The 21,515-nt window shown below is 38.8% G+C and overlaps 1 protein-coding gene and 1 long non-coding RNA gene across 13 annotated transcripts in view; one reads left to right on the forward strand and one right to left on the reverse strand.

Moving 5' to 3' along the window:
• auts2a (activator of transcription and developmental regulator AUTS2 a) overlaps positions 1 to 21,515 on the forward strand; it is a 355,571-nt gene that overhangs the window by 39,578 nt on the left and 294,478 nt on the right. The window lies entirely within an intron of this gene.
• On the reverse strand, positions 1,753 to 5,388 carry LOC147319989 (uncharacterized). Of its 4 annotated transcripts, XR_015131191.1 has the most exons (5): positions 3,916 to 5,380; positions 3,039 to 3,068; positions 2,505 to 2,573; positions 2,250 to 2,324; positions 1,753 to 1,892 (listed from the first exon to the last, which is right to left on the reverse strand). It is a non-coding gene; the product is annotated as an uncharacterized LOC147319989 (long non-coding RNA). The 4 variants fall into 4 exon arrangements; XR_015131192.1 differs by having other exon boundaries at positions 2,505 to 4,504; positions 4,981 to 5,388; XR_015131190.1 differs by having other exon boundaries at positions 3,039 to 5,377.

Raw genomic sequence — 21,515 nt, forward strand, 5'->3', positions numbered from 1 at the left:
GGGCATCTTATTAGATTCTTGTTATTTCAATGAAATGAAAACAGCGGAGCAGGAAGTGGCTCGAAACGAGACCGGCTCAAGTTGGTCTGGCACGTTTCACCTTCCTCACGAGGAACGGAGGAAAAATACCAGAAGCAGTTTCGGGGTGATCTGTGTCTACCTTTGTTATGATTTCTTTTCCACGAGGCTCCGTTATTCCCGGGATACGCAGCGCTTTGCAGCGTGTTTCATTCTGCGTGCTTTTTCTAAACTTCAGGTTTCCATCGCCCCGTGAGGAAAGCACACTACCAGAGGCTGCAGACGCCATCGCATGTCTTTTCCTGACCGTCATGTTACAAACCAACGCATTCAGACAAATGACATCTTGTTGCATCCCAGGCCAGGTGCCTCCTTGTTACTCTGTGCTTTTGTTCTCCTAGTTTCTGTAAAGGGTGAACTAACTTCTAAAGCTTTATGTCAATTTAAAGTTAGACACCTGTCAAACTGACACTTCTCTCAAACACGCCTGCAAGACTGTTTTGTTGTTTTGGAAAAGAAGCCAGATCCAGAACAGCAACATGATTTCCTAAAGCTTCCCGACATCTTTTCCACACTTCAGAAGCCAACAGCATTACAGTTAAGCACTCAGTTATTAATATTGTGTTATCCAAGGCCGAAGAAGAAGATGTGTTTAATCTGAGTTTGTTTTTTCAAACCTGCCAAGTAGGGTTGGGCCATATTATACCGTTCACGGTAATACCGGTATAATGTTAGGCAACGATAGGAAAATGAAATATCGCGATAGAATGGGAGTAAAACGCACATGCGCAGTGCCTTTGTTTTCATACGCACATGGCCGATTGTTGAGTGAAACAGATGAACCAGAATTGGTTTGTAAAAATGGTGCAACTTCCGTGATGTGGAACTGGTTTGGTGTTTGTCCGTCAGATACACAACAAAGCACATTTTTTTGCAGAACATGCAAGCGGCCGTTGCCCATACGGTAAAAAAATATATTTTGAAATATATTTTGAAATATATTTCAAAATATACAAAAATTGGCCAAAAAATATATGCGCTAAAATACATTTCAAAATATATTTATATATTTTGAAATGTATTTTAGCGCATATATTTTTTGGCCAATTTTTGTATATTTTGAAATGTATTTCAAAATATATTTTTTGAAATACATTTCAAAATATATAAATATATTTTGAAATGTATTTTAGCGCATATATTTTTTGGCCAATTTTTGTATATTTTGAAATATATTTCAAAATATAATTGAAAATTAATTAAAAATCTTTCAAAAATATATTTTACCCTTCATATATTTCAGTCGAAGAAAACACATTCACATGTAACAACTGAAAATCTTTATTTGATATCTAAAACAAACACAGCATATAAATCAAGCTAGGAACATACATTATACAACTTTATTTTCATAACATTCTTAAAAATTGTAAAATTTTTAAAAAATAAAAATTATATATATATATATATATATATATATATATATATATATATATATATATATACACACACACACACACACATATATATATACATACATTTTACTATACAAAATGCAACTGCAACAAACACTTATAAGTAACGATACTGTGAATTTGATGTGAACTGCTATTAACACAATAAAAATGTGATCACTCAAAGATGTTTACTGATCAATAACAAGCAGAGGAATACACACACACATATATATATATATATATATATATATATATATATATATATAGATATATATATGTGGGTGTGTACGAACATAAAACATATTTAAAATGTAACTTTTTTTTTCTTTTCCAACAGTCTGAGTTCCCCCAGCTTTGAATTGACTGCAATCCCCAAAGCCCCTCTGGATACATTGGGGAACCTCTTCCTTACCGCCACTGTAACAAACAAAAGTCACAGTTCTAGTACTTTTATCAGAGTTAAAATAAAAACATGATTTAAATTAGCTAGCTTCATTTAGCAAACAGATATTTCCGTTTATAGAGATACAGATATATTTTCCACATAATTTTACCTTTTTTTTCCCCCTCGATGGAAAGTCTATCCAGTTCACATTACAGTAATACTAACACCCCTTTTGGTCATCTATCCTTACTCTCCATCATTCAATCTGTTGACCTTCTTTGTCTGAGTCCAACCACTTCAATGCTTCATCACCTATCTGTGCAATTTTTATTGTTGCAAAGTGAGTTACTTGTGCAGTATGCAATTTTAGATACACAGTCTTCACTTACTATATATGGCTGTCATGGTTTCTTTATCAAGGGCAGTTCTTCGCTCTGCGCCGATGTCTGTTTTGCTGTGTCCTCCTATAAAAAGCATTAACATTTGAGTGTCTGGCTAGTTAAATTTCCAAAAATCTGATCTTTGTTCATCTAAACATTTGAACTACAATATTATGCTTTTTGGTAAAGAAACTGGTGACAGAGAAGTAGGCTTTTTAAAGTACTATTAGCTAACCATTTGAACTGACTTTCAAAGCTGATTACCTTTTAAATTGCTGTGGATCAAAACCTCCAGTGGGAAGGCGGCCATTAGAAGAACACGCACCATTGAACCTGAAAATAACAAAAACAAACAAAAAACAGAACAATATATAGATACTGTTTATATAGGGTAATAAATCTCTTCTGAAGCAATATAGTTCATTTTGGGTGAAAAACAAAACATTCCTCTAAAATATATATACTGACATCAGCAATCAACATCATGATTGTAATTATTTCCTTTTTAGTACATCTACTGCTGTTTGCATGTGTCAAGCACTACGACTGTATCTATGCATATAAATTCACCATATATATCCAGCAAAAATGTTTTGTTATAGTCAAAAGGAAAACAAACAAAGGCATTCAATCAGAGGTGAGAAATTAATTGGGAATATGAATTATAGGTGAACTATTCTTTACCTACTAGCAATCAAGCTTCTTTAACCAAGAAGCTTGAAATATTTGAATGTAAAATAAAATAAATAAATAAATAATAATAAAAATAACATGATGTAATTAAAATGCACAACTTACATTAAGGAAATCTGCATTTGTATCCACAGGCTAAAAGTAAAACAGTAAATGTGTTAGTGATAGTACAGGTATTTTAAAAAAAAAAAAAAAAAAAAAAAGAGGCAGTAACTGTGACGCTTCTAGTGGGATGCTAAATGCAGAGATTTATATTTACAGTATAATACTGCATGTACGGGTAACTGTGTTGTGAACTGTAACTGAATATTAGAGAATCTCAGAGAAATTAAATGTATTTATTTTTTGAATTTATCAATCATAAAACCGTCTGTTTTGAAGGCCTGTTACGATAGCGACTTTTTGTTGGTCGGTATATTGCCCCATAAACAATTGCGACAAGTTATGTCATTGTCATTTTAAGACCATTTTATGTCTTTGAATGTATAATCATAATATAACACCATAATAATGCAAGATCTACACACTTTCAATTGACAAACCAACATCTAATTCTTAAAGTATTTAGATCATTGAAATTAGGAATCAAAATATTAGATACCTTAAAAACTTGAATAAATAGTAAATTTTCTAACAAATAGAAAACAATGTTATTTAATGTTATTGTTATGTTATCATTATATTTTATTTTTGTAAATATAATGGCGGATAAATTACATCATCAACAATTATTGAGGTCATGTACATGTATTGTGTGTTAAGTCGATATATCGATTATTGTGATAGGCCTACTGTTTTGGTATCATAACGAGCTTGTCAAACATGCATGACCACTAAACAATGTCTAAGCAGTAGTATTGGTCTGAATGACAACAAACATAACTAGTGTTTTGGAAAATCTGTTAGAAAACAGTTATTTCAATAATTATGATTAGCATGTGACACAGACACCGCATAAAAAACTACAACAACAAATACTTACTTTAGGAGGATGGGGGAGGGCAGCATGAGGTTGAGACTTTGACATCTGTAAAAAACAAATTCATGTATTACAAACAAGTCACTTAAAAATACATTAATGTGGCAGACTGTTCCCTGTTCAGATGCAGTGTATAAGTACAATCAGGGCTGTCACAACAATGGGGTGGGGCCAAGTGGCTGCAACCCTAGGTACAATGTGCAGGTATATATAATTACATATAATATATGTGAATAAAGCAAGAATCTGTTTAGGTTAGTCACTGTGCTGACTGATGCTTGCTAGGTTTATATGATTGCAAACTGCACAAAAACAACAACAGCAACAACATTAATGACAATGACAAACAAAATTACTTACATTTATGTAAATCTCACATTAGGAAGATCTGCATTCGATTTCATGGGCTGAAATAAATAGGCAGAAACATTACTGCTAAAAAAATAAAAAACAAAAACTCTAAAAAGCCTAAAAATGACTTAAAAAGCAAGGAAATGTGGAACATTGTAATTAGCGAACATTAATAAAGCATAACTGTTCTTTGTTTCTAACCTTGGTAAGTACTCTGTAGCCAGAAGGAGAGGTAGGATTTCTGTGAAAGCCAAATTAAATGTGAATAGGCTTTGATAGTTATTGAGAAGGCAGAATAATAAGAAAAGGCAAAAGTACGTCACAATATAATTAATTAAGTTACATATTTTGATTACCAAATTATGGAAGCGTGGAGCTGCCACCCAGGCAAAAGAAAAATAGAGCTGTATCACGTTATGACGTGAAATGTTTATTGTTCTAACATTATGCTTTTCATGTTTGTATAATATAATATCACGTTATTATAATATACATAATTGTCACGTTCGCACAATATTGTACGGACGTGATAATTATGTACATTTTTCGTACAATGTTGTTCAAACATGTTGTTCAAACATGATAGTATATTGTTAGAACGATAAACTTTTCACGTTATAACGTGATATACTTATATTTCTCTTTTGCCTGGGTGGCAGCTCTACGCTTCCGTTCCAAATACACGAGAATAAAGTAATATTATATGGGAAAAGGCACCTGCTAGCTTGATGATGGAGGCTTCTTAGACTGGCCACCCGCCTTGGCTTCTTGTCGCCACTCCACGAAATAAAGGTCCGTTTCCTCCATGCCGGCTAATTATTCATCCTCATTAAAATCTCGTATATGTTCAGTTGGCAGAATTGAGAATTTTACATCTTCCAACCACTTAATTAACGCGAACATAATCGGCTTGTTTCTTCCCGTCTCCTGTATCCGGCCGTTCCTCTCGCTGTCAGATTTCGCGCCTCAGAGACGTCGTTATTTTTCAAAAAAAAAAAAGAAGAAAGAAAGAAAGAAAGAAACAGCAACAACTACTAAAGAGAGTTTTTGCACGTTCATTGCACATTTGTGGGAATGTTTAAATATTTAATTTTTATTAATTACTTTTCATTATATCTTTATTTTTTAAACCACCGTGGCAGTGCGCATGCGCATACACTCCTGCACGCAAAGGGCTTTGGAGTTGACGTAATGTCGCAATGCATTGTGGGAGCGCAGCACCATCTTGGCAGGTCACGAATCAAAACAAGATTGCTACGAACCATTCTGAAACGTAGCTCAAAAGAAAATGACGGTATAGAGACAGATTCTGTCCAGATGCAAAGAGACGGTACTTGATTGTTGAAATGTGGACCCGTATGAAATATAGCCGTGGAGTAGAAACCCTGAAGACCAAACCGCTATTGACTTAGCATGATCTACTCTCATACCTTGTCTGTGGAGTCAGAGCATACACGGCGCACCAATTTCGCAATTATAAATCTCTGGAGGCGCACATCCAATTCACCAAGGACTGGGTACAAGATTTGGCTATTTTTAAGCCTCCACGTTGTGAGTACGCCGTCATTCAAGCAAAGGTAAGTCAGCTTGAGTACTGCGAGTAAAATGCGTTTGATTCCCCCCAGCATTCAAATTAGTGCTAGCAAAAATTCATTCGTGAGGGGGAAATTACAGTGAGAACATGTAGAGGCTCTGTTAGAGGGATAACATAGTGAGTTCAGTGCATTGATGTGACATTGTCCTGAAGGATTTAGTTATTCTTTATGGTTAAAGAAATTGCCCTAATTAATTCATATTTATTATAAATAATCCTAATTACACATCTTGCTTCCTTGTTTGTGTCCTGTGTCACTAAAAATACATTCTGTTTTAGTTTTATACATTGATTAATGACCTGCAGAATCTGCTTGTCATATTAGGTGTCCATAGTTGTCACTTAAAGTCGAACTTTATGTTTTCTCCCTCTTGAAAGTGATTACATCCTTGCATTACATACTTTAGATTCATTTTTTGCTGATAGGTTTCTAAAAAGAAACATGCAGATTTAGAATATAACATGCAGCGTTCTATAGATGGATACATAAAAACACTTTATTTGTTACATTTATGATAAATGGATTTGAAAGTAAATAAAACACATTTGTGTCGGACTTGGCTTATTAAAGTTCTTGTCTTTAAATGAACTTTGTCTGTGTGTGTGTTTTAGGTCCTGCACTCTTAAAGACTGAATTGCAGCATTGCAGCCACAGGTCATTGTGAGCATCACAGGGAAGGTTGAAGCCGCCCACTGCAGCTGTATGGCTAGAGTCGTGGAGACTTGCAGCCATGTCACTGCTCTTCTGTTTAATGTAGAAGCAACAGTGAGGATCTGTGGCACAAGGACTGTTACAGATGAACCTGCATACTGGGTTTTGCTGGGTAATATGACCAAGATACAGCCAGAGGTTGGCCATAAGATAGACTTCTCCTCTTCAGCTGCCCAAAAAAAAGGTTCTTGATCAAAACATAAACAGACCATTCGTTGTGACAGGTAAAAGAAGCCATCCTCAAAAAAGAAAAGTTCCACCTGCTACTGTGGAGGAGTTGGATCAACTGATGGGACAATATTTTTCCAAGCATAGTTCTGTTCTGAATAACCCATAATGTTTTAATTTAGGGGGCCATGTAAATACTTTGCATTTACTGAATATGTACTTACTAAATACCACTGTTCAAAAGTTGAATAAAGAAACAAAGAAATGTTTGCCTATTTTTAATTAAAAGCACTTTGTCGAACATCACATCAGTTACAATGTAGAAAAAATGTTATGTATAGTTTACAAATGACAAAATGTTCACATAAAATCATGACAGCATTTGTATAATATCACCCACTACTAGCATTCTGTAATTTACTGTCTCTTTTGAAAACTTATCACTACATAAACAGCACAAGACTTAAAAGTATTTAACAAGAGCATTTTTCCCTGGTTTTACTACCACACTGGGGCACATGTTCACCAAAACGCAGCAAACCTTTGCCATCTTATCCAGGAAGGTCACCTTTTTACCCTCACATGGAAGAAGTAATCTGATTGGCATGGTGGTATGTAGCATGTAGTTTGAAGCAGGGATTTCGTAGTGCCCCATGTGTAGTGTTGGAACCCAGTCAGGATTTGTTTCATTCATTTCATAGGCTGGTTTGTTGCAATAATGCCAAATAATTAGCAACTCTATAAATAGAAGGTAGTTCTGCATGTTTGTTCTAAGTTTGTGCTATTGAAAATAAAATTAACAGGCTATAAATAATAATATGAACTTATTTAGAACTTACCTGAATGAAAATACTGGAGCACACCAACAGATATCTGTGGCTGGTAGAGAACTGAATATCAGCTCGTCTCGCAGCTGCTATCCAGGCTAGACGCCTTCTTTTGGTAACATCCAACACATAAGCTCCCTCATGATGTTTCCAGGTGAGGAAACAATGAAAAGAGAGCCTGTTTTCAAGCTTATTCCTTTGTCGGTAGTGCAATCTAACATTACAACCGACCACACAGCAAGCATTTGTTTGGCCTGCTAATATGGCACCTTGACCAAAAATCCTGGCTACGCCCCATCCCGTAAGATCACGCTCCAGAGCCCTATTAACGTACGGATCTAGAAAGAAGACGCTGCATTTTTAACTCTGAGGGAGGTGGAGAATGAGCCTATTTCCAAAACAGTGGAGTGTGTTCCTTTAAGTACTAAATTGTATATATTGTCAAAAACTAAAGTGTACATAGCAGTTGTTGTATCTTGTTTACTGTATCACTGACAGATAATTTCAAAGTCAATGAACGCTACATTATAGTGAGATATTGTGTAATGTGAAATACTGTAAGCAAATGAATAAACAACCTAATTCGTGATAGACCTTTGACTCTGTTTTGTTTGAATCCAACTGTTTTTTGCAGATGTGCATAAAACATGTTACTTTTAGTATTGTTATCATTATCATCATTATTGCACTAAATATATTTTAAATAAAGGATACTTTGATATACATTCTACTGTAAGGTTGGAAATGTATTTTCTTCACCCTAAAATATGTTTTGAAATGTATTTTGGTTTGAAAGAAATATATTTTCAATTTCAAAAATATATTTTTTTGGAGCATCACAAATACAAAATATATTTACCATATATTTGAAATATATTTTGGCCAGGAAAAATGTATTTTTTTACCGTATGGGTGTTATTGTCGTATTTGTCGGACTAAGATGCCCTTAAATCTGGGAGTAATCTGGGTCCTAAACTCCGTATCCTTCAGGTCAAACGAACACTGCAGCATCACTTAGAGTTAAAAACTGTCTAAATTCTTTCATCTTTAATAAAACGATCAGCATTGCTGCTTTACCAGGTGTAACTATAAAGTTTAACTTCCAGGCATCCATGAAAACAAAAGTTATTACATTTAACGGAGTTAGAAGTTAGCAGGAAGCTAGCGGAAGTTAGCTCGCTAGTTTCGCTAGTTACCTAAGCATGATATAGCATGTTCTGACTGAGAGATTTCTGAAAAAAATCAAACGTACAGCTCTGCTATCACTTCCAACATAAATGAAGACAGGAAACTAAACAGCAGTGACGTTTGTAGGGTTACTGAAGTTGGGCTAGCTGGTATATAATGATGTGCTACGTGATCGCTAGCGACACAGCTATGTTAGCATAACATAAACAGTGAAGCTGGAGGACGAACACTAACACTTTTCCACTTATAAAAGTTAATGTGAAGGTTCTTCATGGTTAGAGACAAATGCAATCGCATGGCAGGATGCTGTAAACGGACCAAACTTCAGTCAGGAGAACAACTGAGATAATCCATCCACAATACGAGGTTAGTCATTAATATACTGCAACAACATGGGAATAGAGCAGCTGCCAGAGAATTCAACATTAATGAATCAATGGTACAGAAGTGGAGGAAGCAAGAAGAATGAGTTTAATAAAGTTTGATTTATCTGACTGCTTTGTTTCGCTTAATGTGCCTTATAATCCCGTGCACCTTATGGTCCGAAAAATACATACTGCACACTGCAGTTTAATGTTGCAAAGCACCTCTTTTTAACTTCAGTGGATATTATACATGGTTATGCTCAGTATATGTCAGCCTATTTCTACTGGAAATGCCTTTTGGTTAAACTTTCAGCAAGGAATTTGCATTTGCACTGTTACATTTTTATAAAGCTTTAATGTACATAAAAACCAGCTTCTTGTTTAAGTGAAAATAAATGGAAGGTTGTCTTTTTGCGCTAGTAATGTTGTGGAGTTGTATTTTGTCTCGCATCAATTATATCGTCAGTTATATCGTTATCGCAAATTTTCAAATATATATCGTGATAAATATTTTTGGCCATATCGCCCTGCTCTACTGCCAAGCTCAGGTCAAAGGCGTCTCTGTTCTGATCATGTGAACATCTTATGACGACTCAGCGAGTCGCCGCTGTGTGTTTTTGAATTATTCGACTGTTAAACTGTTAGTTTGATTAGTAACTTGGAGTACGAGAGGGAACGAAGCCTCGACCAGAAGAACTGATGTTAGTGCTGAGTTGATAAAGTTTATGGAGGGTGGAATGATTATTGTACTTGCTGATAACACTGAGTGTGATTGTCGACGGCGGGGTCCTCCACGACTTCATGCTGTTGCTCATTAATATTACTTTGGCTATCACTGTGACGGGTGTTCTCTCTGTTCGAACTGGTCATCGACTGATTGATTTTAACTCTGCGTGGCAGGAGACAAAAACACCTCCTGTCCTGTGTGTGTGTTTCTGTCAGGGAGATGATGCAGAAATGAAGCCTGGACATGTGATCGTGCTGAAACCTTTGTTCACAGACAATAAGATGTCTTTAAAGTGATAAAATGAACATAAATGTGCACCTAAAAACAATACCATAACACCGCTCGAGATAGAGCATGTGCAGGCAGCAACACATTTGTGTTTGCTGATTGATCTAATGGGATTGGTCTGTAATTCTTTCACTGAAAGGGGCTTTATTCTTTGATTGACCTACGTGACACATTTTCACAGGTTTAGTCGCTGCCTAAGTAGGCTGTCAGCATTTCGGGGTAATTAACACGACTCGTTTGATCTGCTGATGCAACACATTGTTCAAGATTACATCTGCTGATTTGGCAGCTCCTTTTCAAACAGGAGATGTTAAACAAGTTGTGCACCAACTTGTTGTCAGGCTTGCATTAGAGGAGCCATTTCCACATGAGCGCTGTTCCAACATTTGTGCACATGTGATCTGCATGTGTGCAAATGTCTGTCTCAGTGAAGACCATTACTGTGCAAACTAATCGAATACATAAGAGTAACACAGGTGAGTGGCTGGTGCAGTGGTCACGTGTCACGCCTCCTATAAAGCATTTGGTGCCAACAAATTTCTGTTGTTACGTTTGCGACTTCAGAAGATGCTGCGACCGCTAGTTCAAACATCTATAGACCGGTGGTTTAAATAGGCTTTTTTATATCTCAGCTTTCGTCTATGCCCTTGATATTTCTCCCCTTAATTAACGTTGGGTCAAGACGATCGAACCTAACACAGCTGATGCAAAGCAACAATGGCAGATCTAGTGTTACACTTCTTATCAGCGTTAATTATCTTCCTCAAACCGCAGCTGTGGTCCTGCCAGAGTGGAACACGAGTGGTGTCGGCGGTGCTGTCTTGCATTATGGCGATAACCTGCAGCGCTAACACACCTGTAATTGCAGTGTGACTGGAAATGCTTTACGTCTGGATTAACAGGTCATTTTCTATAATCTGACACTGCTAATTATGCTACAGTCATGCAGTTGTTGAGCAGCACGCTGAATCTCATCACTCTGTAGTGTTTGAAATTGAACAATTAATGTCACAGTAAAGTTTTTGCGAGTGTTTTGAATTTGCAGTGCAAAGATTTATACGCACGTTTAGACACTCAGATTTGGAGGTTGCAGACCGTGACCCTGACCGCTGTTTTGGACAGCTGCACTAAGCAGAGGGGCAGTGTTAGCCTCCCACTCTGTTTCCTCATGATTCAGTTTACATGCTTTCAACGACAGCACCGAGTTGCCACCATCACTGAGCTGTCCTCCTTTCAGCTTCTTTTTCATTTCTTCTTTCCATCAGGTCGAGTGGTGTCAGTGCAAACAAGCCACTAAGATTATATTGCGCTAATTGGCAGCACTGTGATCATTAAGAGCTCATAATCCCTGAGCAACTATTGCTTTTTATGATAAGCATTTGGTTTGCCTCATTACAATGCTGCTTACATTGTGTGTGTGTGTGTGTGTGTGTGTGTGTGTGTGTGTGTGTGTGTGTGTGTGTGTGTTTCTCAAGTGGAAATTCTCTGTGGGTAGTTTAATTATGCCTGCAAGGAGTGGAGAACGTCATGGGGCCATCCCGAAGACGGCGACTCTACCATTCCTCTTTCATCCAGTCGCGTTATAATGATAACGATATATATCGTGATATATTAGCGCTGTCAGCGTCAATCTCCTTAAAATGACGTTAACGCCATTACCGCATTAAGGCGGTAAATATCCGGTAGTGAGTTATCGCGGATCGCCCCGTGCGTGGGGCTGCACGGCGTCAACGCATTGGCACGGTTAGCTCATTAACGCGTTAGCGCCGCTTGATATATATCTATATGTCAAAATGACTGAACAGTATAAAATTCCATTTTACGAACATTTATTGTATAAAACATTTTTTTAATTTAAATTACAAAGCTTTTCAAATAAATTTTAAGATGTAACAGCTTTTCCAAACAATGTAACACAACATTTTTAAATAACAAATAAAAATGAAGATAAATATGCAAACATTTTTGAAAAAAAAAATACAAGTCAAATATCAGTAAAACACTAAATTCTAAGTTGTTTAAAATAAAGTGCAAAACGTGCCTTTGGAACAGACCTGTTGGTGTTAGGGCCTCCTTTCTTCTTTCCACCTGACTGACTGGGCGTTTGTGGGGGGCGCAGTTTTTGGCTTTCCTCATATTCGTCTCTTCGCTGTTACTGTCGCCCGGCATCATTTGCAGATGATGTTTTTCTGCTCAACGTCCGACTGCTTAAACCCAAACCAGGTGCACGTGAGCGACGTCGCACCGGTCTTCTTCATGAGCACCTCCTCCTCCTCCCCACGTGTAAGCTGCGCGCTTGCAGCTGCTGTGATACTTCGACCAAAACAGGCGCAGCTTGGTGACGTCATCAACATGCAGTAGAGCGGCATAGTCAAAATCTCTACGGTTGACCAAATTCATTCGTTTCTACCGTATACCGTTTATACCGCCCACCCCTACTGCAAACATTTAAAGGGCCACAGCCCCCCCATGCTTCTTCCATGTGTTCTGCTGCAGTGGTGCTGTAGAAGTACACGTGGCCTCTGCATGTTTCATCAACAGCGGTTCAGTCAGGTTCATGGATATTTGGGGACTGAGTGCAGACTTTCAGCTTCAGGGTGCATTAACTGTTTATTAACGTCTTTAACACTCCTTCCAGTTCTTCTGTGGTGGTATGGTGTGTTATCTGCCACCTCTGTCATCAGTTTTGCCAGTAACCGTGATGCTCAGTGCTGTCAATAAGGCCATGTCCACACTAATATGTTTTTGTTTGAAAACGCATCTTTTTCTCTCCGTTTTGGCCTTCCGCCCGCACTGAGATGGCGTTTTGAAAACGCTCTCCAAAGCGGCGAAATGTATAGTTGTCAAATAGCGTGGACGCGGAGCGTTTTTAGACGATTCGTGTAGACGTAGCCTAAGTTAGAAGTCATTTTTGATTAAATGTTATGTAAATACTACATTAAAAGATTCTTTTTGTAGTTGACTGTAACAGTTTTTACAGCCCGAGCTCACACACTCATGTGCTCCGTTTTAATGAGATCATTGGACGAGGGCCTGTCCGCTAAAGTAGCCGCCGAGCCGCCGTTCCTTTCACTTTCTTTCATGTGTGGAATGTGTTTCATACAGCAGCTGTGTTCTCCCTCAGCGGTGACAAAGGGTCATCCCGCTATGATGAAAACAGCTCAGCAGCATGAGTCTCCCGTTTCTGTCTCACCCCAGGCTCTGTAACTCTTCTAAAGACACAAACAGCTCTTTCGCCTCATGGGGACATTTTAATGGCTGCAAACCACACATCCATCTCCTCCTACATGTCACCTTCAAATAGGCTCGGAGATGGCGAGGGACAGCAGATGCATGAAGAGGGGAGCTCGCTTGCTTTTGTGCGTGCACGTGTCTGTGCGTGTGAGCAAAAACAGGAGCTGCCCGGGTAGATTTTTCATTCGCAGGCCCTTCACCCCTGGCAGTCACAACAGAGCGTTTCATCTTCCTGTTCATTCATCTTGGATACATGGAGCCACAAAGAGCAGGGAAGCATAAATAATGCACTTTATACCACGAGGCCCCCAGACGCTCTAACAGTTCACGTGAGCTATACAATTCATGCAGTTGATGATGCATTGGTGCTGTTTATGGCTGACCGGCATGCATTGCTCTATCACAGGATCCAGCGATAGCTGTGTTTTTAATAGCATGTGGAAAAGCAGTAATGTGTGCTTTGTGTGAACACGGGCCTGTGCTTACAGCCTTGTAGGAGCACTAACTCGGTTCGTATCATTCAGAGTTTGTCCCTTATGTTGCCATCAAATAAAAATATCTGTTTTTCATTTGACATTTTGGGCGCAGAGACACTCGAAGGAATTCAGCAGTGTGGGAGGGATTGCCAGATGACTTTCTCAGAGAATCAATCACGTTGTCAGCTGCTCAGCTGGCAGCTTTATTGGGACTACAGTGTTTGAGATCTTCTCAGATAACAATGATGTGAACAGTTCATAAAAATATGGGATGACAGTGAACGTGGAAAAGGCAAAGGCGCTACTTTTTATTTTCCCTTTTCTTTTATCTTTAATGTTTCTGGCCAACTTTTATTTATGGTGCTGTATAGCATCGTGCTTTTGAGCTTTAATACTGTGCTTGAGTGAGATAAATGAAGTCTGGATCTACCAAACATATTACCGTATTTTTTTGGACCATAAGGCACATTAAGCAAAACAAGACAATCAGAGAAGTCAAACTTTCCTCAACTCATTCTTCCTCCACTTCTGTACCATTGATTCATTAAAGCTGAATTCTCTGGCAGCTGCTCTATTCCCATGTTGTGACTGAAGTTTGGTCCGTTTACAGCATCCTGCCATGCGATTGCATTTGTCTCTAACCATCAGGAACCCTCACGTTAACTTTTATCAGTGGAAAAAAGTTAGCGTTCATCCTCCAGCTTCACTGTGTTTATGCTAACATAGCTGTGTCGCTAGCTACCACGTAGCACATCATTATATACCAGCTAGCCCAACTTCAGTAACCCTACAAACGTCACTGCTGTTTAGTTTTCTGTCTTCATTTATGTTGGAAGTGATAGCAGAGCTGTACGTTTGAATTCTTTCAGAAACCTCTCAGTCAGAACATGCTATATCATGTTTAGGTGGAAGCTAGCGAGCTAACTTCCTGCTAACTTCTAACTCTGTTAGATGTAATAAATCCTGTTTTCATGGATGCCTGGATGTTAAACTTCATTGTTACACCTGGTAAAGCAGCAATGCTGATCATTTTATTAAGGATGAAAGGATTTAGACAGTTTGTAACTCTCAGTGATGCTGCAGTGTTCGCTTGACTTTGGGACCTGAAGCTGAAGGTAGTGATGTGCGGATCGATACTGAAATATCGATTTCTCTGATACCAGTCATTTATGTTTTAGAATCGATTCTCATCTTAAAATATCGATATTTTAGTAATTTAGGGTAGATTTGTAGTTTATCATTAACAGGAACACAGTGGAAAGAAACTACATCATTCGGATTGTCTGCCCTGGAAGGAACTACTTCCTCTTCCGCCTTTTAGTCATGTGTGAAATACGGCTGTATAAATGTGTCCAGCGTGGCGTGCACACTCAAAACAGTGGCTGAGCGTAAATGGAGTTGTGTGTGGACATATTTTACCTTCACAAACAGCCGAGACGCGGTTTGCGATACATGTGGCAAGACAGTGAGGTGTTGTGGCAACACCACTAACCTCGTCAAACACCTCAAAGTAAATCATATCACAGAATATGGCGAACTGAAGAGGAGGAGAGGACAAGGACAGGTGCTGCTGGGCGAGACAGACGTCTCTCACGGAGTCCTTTAGTGCTGCAGGCAGGCAACATGCTCAATAGCGCACAACTTCAGGTTTTTTATTTCTATATGATAATTCTCCATTGTTAAGCACTAATCTAATATCCTGTAATCATTATGAAGCTATAATTTGAGATACATTAAAAGATACAATAAATAGGTTTTTGTACAAAGTATCGGCTCAGTATCGTTGATACCACCCTGAATTTTACTTGGTATCAGATCGGAAAGGAAATCTGTGGTATCCCACATCACTAGCTGACGGACCCAGATTCCTCCACGAGGCTCCTGACTACAGCCGTAATGCTCCAACAACCCATCAAGCGGTGCGGCTTCGTAGCTTAGCAAAGTCATGCTAAAACATTTTTGTCAGATCTTTGAGCACCGTGTAGCACATAAAACCGGTTCAGTAAGCACGACCAGAATTCATACATAAGGCGCACTGTCGATTTATGAAAGAATTAAAGGATTTTAAGTGCGCCTTATAGTGCGGAAAATGTGGTTTATAAGTTTTAGTACAAAGCAGCACTTTGCAGCTGATTAAGTTTTTCCAATTACACGTCACAGAATAAGAGTTTAACATGTTTATAAAAATCCGAAAATCTGACCCTTAAAAATCCTCACGTCTGCAATCAGACACGTGTAGTGCTGCTGTAGGTGAGAAACTGCAAAAAAGCATGTACAAAAAATTAAAATGCATATATGCAAATTAATATTTAATTTATTTTCTTTTAATTTGTCACAAGGTTCAATAATCAGTCTAGTTTAAATAAGATAATTTTCTCTTAATTATTTCATGGGTTGACAGGAATTATATTTGCTGTATGAGTCTCTGCCACATCTGTGGTCATCCAGCACAGGAAATGATGTCATTGTGTGAGTGATTTCTGATATCAGCTCGAGACAGTCATGTTTCCCTGTAAACGTGAACATGTTTTCATGCTGTGAAACAGGAATCCATGCTTGTAACTTGTTGAAAACTGTAGCTTGAGCATTAAATACGAGGACGAATCTCATGTTTTAAAGCTGTACGCTCACAGTGATGCATCTGTCATGTTTCAGTGTGGATGCTTCTTCCCACAGTGTGTAAATCCACAAACTTGCACACGCGTCATATCTGATTCATTGCTCATTTGCTTGTCCTCACATTTAGAGAGCTGGCCCAGCCCTGCTGGCTCGCTGACACTGTTCTGTGGTGGCGAGTGTTTGTGTTTACCTTGGCAGACGGCGCTCTGCTGCAGGCTGATGGGACCTGACTGTCTGGATTTGCAGGAGGGCCTTCCATTTGTCTTCATCAGGGACTGAGCCCAGATAATGAGAAGGGATTGCTGCGGCAGAAGTGATTAGTTGAATTAAAAGGACAATATTACTTAATTAGAGGATCCACATCTGGTAATATTATGGTCTGTGACAGTCCAGTATCTTGTTTCTGCATACAACTGCCAAATATTTAATCTCCAGTTTAAATGGGTTAGCCTTAAAGGGAATAAACCACTGAGGTCTCTGCTGGGCTTTATCTGCCAAAGTGTGCTGGGTTCTTAACAGAGGTTTTGATTATTAAGAACGGGTGATTGGCTGGTCCTGGTTCCAGATTGTAAAGAACAAAGTATGTTTGTTGTGTCACATGAGGCGGTTATGTGTGAAAATTACAGCTAATAAATAAGCTGGTAGTGTCAGTCATGTTGCTCATCGGTCATGACGGGGGGGTGTTAGAAGTGTGGATTCACTTCATCAGTTTGAAATGCATTGTGCATTTAAAGGTCGTTGTATGTAAACGGGGAAAAACGGCGTTCTTTATATAAGAAGCTCGATGTAACAAGCCGCCTGCTATTCTTACTAAAAATGTTACTGTGTTACTCGAGTTATTGAGACTTAGGTACATGACACAAATGTCATCCTAGTGTGGAGTTCAGCTGAAAAAGCCTCATATTAATTTGAACCTTTTTATTTTTAAATGATGTATAACACCAAAAAAAAAGCACCTGAGCAACTATTTAAATTTTCATTATCTATACACATTAGAAAAGCCTCATCTGTGAGTATTGTAAGGTTGCCTATCGACGATCAACGATAGGTTGAGGCTAGAGCTGGGCGATAGAACGATAACGATATGTATCGCGATATAACTTTTACTCGATAGAGAAATTAAGCTATCGCGATAGACCTCGCCGCCCTTGTCCTCTTTAAAAAAAAAAAAAAAAAAAAAAAAAGGTCAGCCAATCCAAATTAAGTAGCGCAGAGCCGAACCAATCACAGCCGCAGCGTCACGTCGCGTGACTTGTTACGTACAGCACAAGTGCCAAGCCGCACGTGTGTTTGTTTGGGAAGCAGCCAGCGGGTAATGGAGGAAATGAGTGCGCCGACTAGAAAAATCAACCGAGCGTGACCGAAGAGAAAACAGATGATGGTTCCAACGCTGGAGAGATTGTCGAACGGAAGAGCCATAGAAGCTCCGTAGTGTGAAGGTATTTCGGCTATTTCAAGTCTGACAAAAACAGAGTAGCGTGCACTGTAAATTGTGCTGAAAGCAAGTCTGGAAATACAATAAACTGGTGCATGCGTCACACTGTGCGCCACGTTATTGTTTCGGTGAAATGAATTTCTACAATACTGTTAATTCTACTCTCTGCAGTGTTTAAATGCTTACATATACACACAGTTACTGTCCCTCCACACATACGACTCGGTTCTGCTTCTATGCCCCAGCTTTGTTTACTTTTTCCCACCGAGGCTTCTAGACTTCTGATTGGCCAACATTTCTGCACGGTTAGGAATCTAGCGCCACCTGCTGCTTTGGCATGTTCATAGCAGCGTTTTCCTTCATTTCCGCCTTTATGTGTGGACGGGATTATTTTTTAAAACGAAAACGGAAAATCTCCGTTTTCAAAAATACCCGTGTACGTGTGGACGTAGCCTCAGTCTCTGACTGGAAGCGCTAATTCGTCATTCGGCTTTTGTCAGACTAAAGTAACTGTTAAAACTGTTTGAAAAGCTCAGCTATACAACAAGGAGAGATTGAGAATTTCCTTTTAGTTCTCAGTTTATTTGATATTGACAAAAGTTAGTCAGTTTTGTCTGTTCTTCTGTAAAACAAACTAAGATTTATTTTTAGAATTAATATTTTGTTTCTAAGTGGAATTGACAGTTTAGTCTGTTTTGTTTGTTCTATTTTGAAACTTAAACGCTTTAGCGGCTGCCTTTTGTGTAGTTTGTAATATTTGCCTTTATTTATCTGAAAAAGTCTCATGTTCCTTAAGTACATCTACCCTGTTGAACTTATTATGGGAAATAAATATTTAAATAAAAACAAGCTGCTGATTATTTCACATTTTACTTGTGAGCAACGGCACATTTAAATCTTACAAATATAGTTATTTGGCTTATATCGTGATAGATATCGTTATCGCCTGAAATGAAAAAAACATATCGTGATATGAAAAAATCTCATATCGCCCAGCTCTAGTTGAGGCTATCGTCGATCGATTTTACAAGGGCGAGTTATCTGTCCATGAGTACGTTTGCTAACAATGTTGGTTGAAGCTAACAGAAGCAGTCACCAGAAATGTTTTAAGATCCTCAGAGTGCAGCAGCGATTCATTTACTCAAACTCAGAACAGAAAGAACGACAGCAGCCTGTGTTCAGGAAAAAACATTTTATTGAAATGAAAACCCACAGTGGTGCGGAGGGAAACTGGCTTCTTTTTTCCACTATAACCGTGTTCATCTGTCTGACACTCGACCAAACAACAAATATGTTAAAAATCAAAATGTCTCTTCCAGCAAACATTAAAAAAATCTCTGAGCTAATGTTAGGTCTTTTGTGCGATTCGGCGAATCTCAACTAAATAAATAAATAATCCAAAAAGTAGCTACATAAGAAACAAACGAGAAAAGAAGGTCAAATATTCCCTCCAAACCAAATTTATAAAAACATCCATCGTGGGCCACATCACAGAGGGAATTTCTTAATTTTAATCTCCATATTTGCTGGAAGCATCGACCATTTTCTCATTTGTTATTTTGAATCAAGCACTCAGTCATTCGATGATGAGCTCGTTTTCACGCTGATGTCAAAGTCGCTGCTGCTACGGTCTAAAAATGCACATCGACTAAAATGTACCTAACGTTGTGCAACAGTTGGCTTTCACAAAGCACTCACCTGGACCTCTCTATCCGTGCAGGTGTGAACATCTTGTTGCGCTGCGTTGTGTTCACGCACATGCTCGAGGAAATTAGCATACCAAGTATCATCATCGCTCTGCTGAGGTCACGACCCCACAGACTGCATGGAGACTATAAAGAAATACCAGGCTGCTGAAAGTGTTTGTTCTGCTGGCGTGTCCCTCGGAGAGCTGTGCCGATGTGAATCATTCCCATTAAAATGTCCTCTCCGTGTTGGTTTCTGTGGGCTCGAGTGGGTGAACCCTGCACTGTTCAGGTTCAAGTGATTTCACGGGCCTGGCTCGATGTAAATTCACTTGGTTCCAAGACAAACGCAGGTAATGAGCTAGATCCAGCTGAAAGCAAAGACATGGTCTGTGTCATCGTTCCCACCCACTCGCTTTTGTGAGTGCTTTTAGTGGCTGCTGTGGTGTTTGTGTTCAGCTGGTTGAGTGGGGGGTGTGGAGGGCTGGGATTCTCTGGTTAATCCACTCTTAAGGCATCTATTGGTCCATCTCACGGAAGAGAGGATATTAAAGCGTCCCTCTCTATCGTCTTTCTTTCTTCTCGCTCTTTGTTTTCGTTCTTGCTTGTAGGAAAATCAGCTCTGTGCTGTCGAGCCTGCACGATCGCTGATTGATTTCTCCTCTGTTTTCAATCTGTCTGTCAGCCAAGCTTAGCGTTCCTGCCTCCCAGTCCATACAGTCGTTACGTTCCCACTCTCTGCCGGCTTATAAACCCACTGTGTCTTTCTGCAGGAAATTTGCTTTCGGCAAAGCAATATTATTTAAATGGACTGAAGCATTAGCTCTTCAAAGAACCAGAGCCTTTGTTTGACTTCAGCGCAGACACGAGCTCGCCCCCCAGAAAAACCAAAGAATAGTTTGGTGTTTTTTTTCATGTTAAAGAGTCGAGTAAAAAACAACTGAAAACTATTCACGTTGTGTTGTGACTGTATCTCGTGGGGTTAGGATGCTGCTATGTCTACAAACCAGTGTATAAGCGCATGCTAATGTGCATTTCCTGCCACAGTATGTGTCTCCATGACCAACTTTTGCTGTGATGATGCATAAAAATCCACAATGCATGTAGAAAAATGAAAAGAATATCATCCATGCAATAACTGAAAAACCCCTCGTGATACAAAAAGGACTTGTTATTAGGCAAAACAACAAAAGTACCACATTATTCACTTTAAGTACTAAAGTAAGTTTGGCTGTCTGCACCACAGATGAGCCCTGTTTACTGTAAATACCTGTGAAAAGGTGAGCGCTTGGATTTGTTCTGTCCTGCGTGGTTGTCTCTAGTTCTTTGTATTTAAACGTGTGCTTTATTTAAATTGAGGTGGTTACACACAGGAAGTGCTGGCGTTGCTTCAGTGTGTGTAGGATTTCCAGTCCTGCACTGCTGGAACATAAATATTGCAGTACTGAATCACTCTCAGCATGTTGTCGCTGCACAACTCTCAGCATTAGTTGCATCTCAGGTTCTTGAACCAAAGCTGCTGAAATGGTGACGACCCTGCAGAGGCAAGTGAGCGCCTGTATATTAATGTTGTAACAGAGAGCTGATTGCACAAGGTTTTGTTCTGGGTACTATCTTATATGTAAAGTTAATAATAAAACGTATTAGTTAATGGCCTTAAATTCTTGGTGTGAAATTGTTCAGTTTCACGATGTTTGATGTGATCGGCTTTATTACGGCAGTAAGTCCCTAAAATCCACAACGCTTAGTGATGTTTCATGTAGGTTTTTTAAACATGTGGCTGAAATTGCCATTCCCACACTAGGATCACGTTACTTGCCACATCGAAGGATGTAGAATTTCAGTAATTATCAGCACCAGTTTTAATTGTTAACTTTCAGCAGTCATATGATAGGTACTGCTAATGAAACTGAAGCTGCTCTGCAATAAAGTGT

The sequence above is a fragment of the Aulonocara sp. 'chitande type north' Nkhata Bay genome, linkage group LG10, assembly GCF_057382095.1.
Source record: "Aulonocara sp. 'chitande type north' Nkhata Bay isolate Kocher_YH1m ecotype deep benthic linkage group LG10, A_spYH_male_GT1.1, whole genome shotgun sequence".
Taxonomy (NCBI): domain Eukaryota; kingdom Metazoa; phylum Chordata; class Actinopteri; order Cichliformes; family Cichlidae; genus Aulonocara; species Aulonocara sp. 'chitande type north' Nkhata Bay.